This window comes from Rhinoraja longicauda, unplaced genomic scaffold (assembly GCF_053455715.1).
Source record: "Rhinoraja longicauda isolate Sanriku21f unplaced genomic scaffold, sRhiLon1.1 Scf000087, whole genome shotgun sequence".
Lineage (NCBI taxonomy): Eukaryota > Metazoa > Chordata > Chondrichthyes > Rajiformes > Arhynchobatidae > Rhinoraja > Rhinoraja longicauda.
In genome coordinates this window covers 42501-47500 of record NW_027601305.1, presented here as the reverse complement: position 1 = coordinate 47500, position 5000 = coordinate 42501, and positions in this window count along the sequence as shown.

Here is a 5000-nt window from a genome sequence, read left to right as displayed (position 1 = left end):
CCTTCCGAACAAAACCCTTACACATCTGTCCGTCCAACTGACCCCCGAGATACCTAACACGCAGATTAACACGTCAGCGGTGATCGGCGTGTCATAGAGGAGTCACAAAGACGGGCAAAATAGAGTGGTTGAATAAAAAATACTCACTCAATTGGCCGTGATTTAACGTAGCACACAATGATGCCAAGCCCATGCAAAGTCCAGTGGCCCAAGCAAACAAATAAGATAGATCTGGCTCGGCGTTCCTCATCTCCACATCGTCACCCAGCACGCCGACGCCCAATAACAATTCCCCCGCAAATTGTGCACCTCGAGCGGCAGTACTTTAAACGGCGCCGTCTTCGGCGTGGACGGCATGAACCAAGTCGGCAAGCATCGTCACCCAGCACACAGACGTCCACTAACAATTCCTCCCCCCTGCAAATTGCGCGCCGCGAACGGCAGTACTTTCAAGTATGCCGCCTTCGGCGGGGACATCGTGAACCAAATCGGCAGGCAGGCGTCGTCAGCCGGTCGACCGACCCCCAGTTGCATTGCCCCAACGGCCATTGTGCACTTCGAACAGAACAGTGCTTTTAAAATATTCCGCCTGCCGCGTGTACATCATGAAACAAATGGAAAGGACGAACCGGGCGTGCAACCGATGCACGGAGAGTGACAGGTCGTCAAGCAAGTCCGTGGCAATCCGTCGGCCGACTCGGCCGCGGCCAGCAGAGGCGTTTTGGCCCGGGCGCGCCGAACTTTGCGCGCCCTCGGTATGCGTAACACTAGCACATGCCTTCAAAACTCACTACAAAATAACCCCAAAGTATGCCGCCTTCCCCGTGGGCCTTGTTACCAATATCTTGCCCTGCTTCCTGATGCCCTTATGGGGTCGGCTCTGTTCTTGCAGAACCCTCAGGTGGTGCAGAGTCTGGGCCATTTTATCAATATCTTGCCCTGATTCCTGATGCCCTTATGGGGTCGGCTCTGTTCTTGCAGAACCCTGAGGTGGTGCAGAGTCTGCGCCTTGTTATCAATATCTTGCCCTGCTTCCTGAAACCCTTATGGGGTTGGTTCTGTTACAAAACCCTCAGGTGGTGCAGAGTCTGGGCCACTTTATAAATAACTCTGCCTGCATTAGGGTCAGGGTCAGGGTTAGGGTTAGGGTTAGGGTTAGGGTTAGGGTTAGGGTTAGGGTTAGGGTTAGGGTTAGGGTTAGGGTTAGGGTTAGGGTTAGGGTTAGGGTTAGGGTTAGGGTTAGGGTTAGGGGTAGGGGTAGGGGTAGCGGTAGGGGTAGGGGTAGGGGTAGGGGTAGTTTGAACTACTGCCGCTCCAGGCGCGCACTGTGCGTGGGTAATTTTCAGTGGGCGTCGGTGTGCTGGGTGACGATGCCGCCCAGACTCTGCACCACCTGAGGGATCTGCAAGAACAGAGCCGAACCCGCAAGGGTATCGGGAAGCAGGGCAAGATATTGATAACAAGGCCCAGACTCTGCACCACCCGAGGGTTCTGCAAGAACAGAGCCGACCCCATAAGGGTATCAGGAAGCAGGGTGAGATAGTGACACCATTTGTAAAACCGGCAAATCCCACCCAGGAAACATTGCAAAAATTGGCCTCTAATGCTGGAACGTGGGTAAAGCCAAACAAACACGACACGTTTTAAAAGAACGTTACTAAAACAGCCTGGGATATGCCCATGACAAAGGATAGGCCGAACCTCACCAGAAAAAAAGAGAGGGAGACCACGGCAGAGCTGAGGGATAAACATGAGATGGTGATAAAACCAGCAGACGAGGGGAGCAGTAGGGTTACAAATTAATGTCAATATGGGGCCTGCTCCCACTGGGTAATAGACAAAAACATAGAACAGGGTGACAGGAGAGACTGGATAGCACAGAGGATAACCCGTGAGCGAAATAATGGGGTGTATGCAGTTCAATGTAAGGAGTGTACCTTACGGTACATAGGCGAAACAGGTAAAACAGCCTCAGCGGTGATCGACGTGTCAAAGAGGAGTCACAAAGACGGGCAAAATAAAGTGGTTGATTATAGACAATAGACAATAGACAATAGGTGCAGGAGTCGGCCATTCAGCCCTTCGAGCCAGCACCGCCATTCAATGCGATCATGGCTGATCACTCTCAATCAGTACCCCGTTCCTGCCTTCTCCCCATACCCCCTCACTCCGTTATCCTTAAGAGCTCTATCCAGCTCTCTCTTGAAAGCATCCAACGAACTGGCCTCCACTGCCTTCTGAGGCAGAGAATTCCACACCTTCACCACTCTCTGACTGAAAAGGTTCTTCCTCATCTCCGTTCTAAATGGCCTACCCCTTATTCTTAAACGGTGGCCCCTTGTTCTGGACTCCCCCAACATTGGGAACATGTTTCCTGCCTCTAATGTGTCCAATCCCCTAATTATCGTATATGTTTCAATAAGATCCCCCCTCATTCTTCTAAATACCAGTGTATACAAGCCCAATCGCTCCAGCCTTTCAACATACGACCGTCCCGCCATTCCGGGAATTAACCTAGTGAACCTACGCTGCACGCCCTCCATAGCAAGAATATCCTTCCTCAAATTTGGAGACCAAAACTGCACACAGTACTCCAGGTGCGGTCTCACCAGGGCCCGCTACAACTGTAGAAGGACCTCTTTGCTCCTATACTCAACTCCTCTGGTTACGAAGGCCAACATTCCATTGGCTTTCTTCACTGCCTGCTGTACCTGCATGCTTCCTTTCATTGACTGATGCACTAGGACATCCAGATCTCGTTGAACTCCCCCTCCTCCTAACTTGACACCATTCAGACAATAATCTGCCTTTCTACTCTTACTTCCAAAGTGAATAACCTCGCACTTATCTACATTAAACTGCATCTGCCATGTATCCGCCCACTCACACAACCTGTCCAAGTCATCCTGCAGCCTTATTGCATCTTCCTCACAATTCACACTACCCTCCAGCTTAGTATCATCTGCAAATTTGCTAATGGTACTTTTAATCCCTCCGTCTAAGTCATTAATGCATATCGTAAATAGCTGGGGTCCCAGCACCGAACCTTGCGGTACCCCACTGGTCACTGCCTGCCATTCCGAGAGGGACCCATTTATACCCACTCTTTGCTTTCCGTCTGTCAACCAATTTTCTATCCATGTCAGTACCCTACCCCCAATACCACGTGCCCTAATTTTGCCCACTAATCTCCTATGTGGGAGCTTGTCGAAGGCTTTCTGAAAGTCGAGGTACACCACGTCCACTGACTCTCCCCTGTCAATTTTCCTAGTTACATCCTCAAAACATTCCAGTAGATTTGTCAAGCATGATTTCCCCTTCGTAAATCCATGCTGACTCGCAATGATCCTGTTACTGCTATCCAAATGCTCAGCAATTTCGTCTTTTCTAATTGACTCCAGCATCTTCCCCACCACTGATGTCAGACTAACTGGTCTATAATTACCCGTTTTCTCTCTCCCTCCCTTCTTAAAAAGTGGGATAACATTTGCTATCCTCCAATCCACAGGAACTGATCCTGAATCTATATAGAACATTGAAAAATGATCTCCAATGCTTCCACTATTTCTAGAGCCACCTCCTTAGGTACCCTGGGATGCAGACCATCAGGCCCTGGGGATTTATCAGCCTTCAGTCCCATCAGTCTACCCAAAACCATTTCCTGCCTAATGTGGATTTCCTTCAGTTCCTCCATCACCCTAGGTTCTCCGGCCCCTAGAACATTTGGGAGATTGTGTGTATCTTCCTCAGTGAAGACAGACCCAAAGTAACGGTTTAACTCGTCTGCCATTTCTTTGTTCCCCATAATAAATTCCCCCGTTTCTGTCTTCAAGGGACCCACATTTGCCTTGACTATTTTTTCCCTCTTCACGTACCTAAAAAAACTTTTGCTATCCTCCTTTATATTATTGGCTAGTTTACCCTCGCACCTCATCTTTTCTCCCCGCATTGCCTCTTTAGTTAACTTTTGTTGCTCTTTAAAAGAGTCCCAATCCTCTGTCTTCCCACTCTTCTTTGCTATGTTATACCTCCTCTCCTTAATTTTTATGCTGTCCCTGACTTCCCTTGTCAGCCACAGGTGTCTCTTACTCCCCTTAGAGTCTTTCCACCTCTTTGGAATAAATTGATCCTGCAACCTCTGCATTATTCCCTGGAATACCTGCCATTGCTGTTCTACCGTCTTCCCTGCTAGGGCCTCCTTCCAGTCAATTTTGGCCAGCTCCCGCCTCATGCCTCTGTAATCCCCTTTGCTATACTGTAATACAGACACTTCCGATTTTCCCTTCTACCTTTCCATTTGCAGAGTAAAACTTATCGTGTTGTGATCACTGCCTCCTAACGGCTCTTTTACCTCTAGTCCCCTTATCAGATCAGGATCATTAAAAACACTCACTCTATTGGCCGTGATTTAACCTAGCACACAGTGTTGCAAAGCCCATGCAAAGTCCAGTGGGCCAAGCAAACAAATAAGATAGATCTGGCTCGGCGTTCCACATCTCCACATCGTCACCCAGCACGCCGACGCCCATTAACAATTCCCCCGCAAATTGTGCACCTCGAGCGGCAGTACTTTAAACGGCGCCGTCTTCGGCGTGGACGGCATGAACCAAGTCGGCAAGCATCGTCACCTAGCACACAGACGTGCACTAACAATTCCTCCCCCCGCAAATTGCGCGCCGCGAACGGCGGTACTTTCAAGTATGCCGCCTTCGGCGGGGACATCGTGAACCAAATCGGCAGGCAGGCGTCGTCAGCCGGTCGACCGACCCCCAGCTGCATTTCCCCAACGGACATTGTGCACTTCGTACAGAACAGTGCTTTTAAAATATTCCGCCTGCCGCGTGGACATCATGAACCAAATGAGCAGGCAGGCATCATATCATATCATATCATACACATACAGCCGGAAACAGGCCTTTTCGGCCCTCCAAGTCCGTGCCGCCCAGCGATCCCCGTACATTAACATTATCCTATACCCACTAGGGACAGTCAGCCCCCAG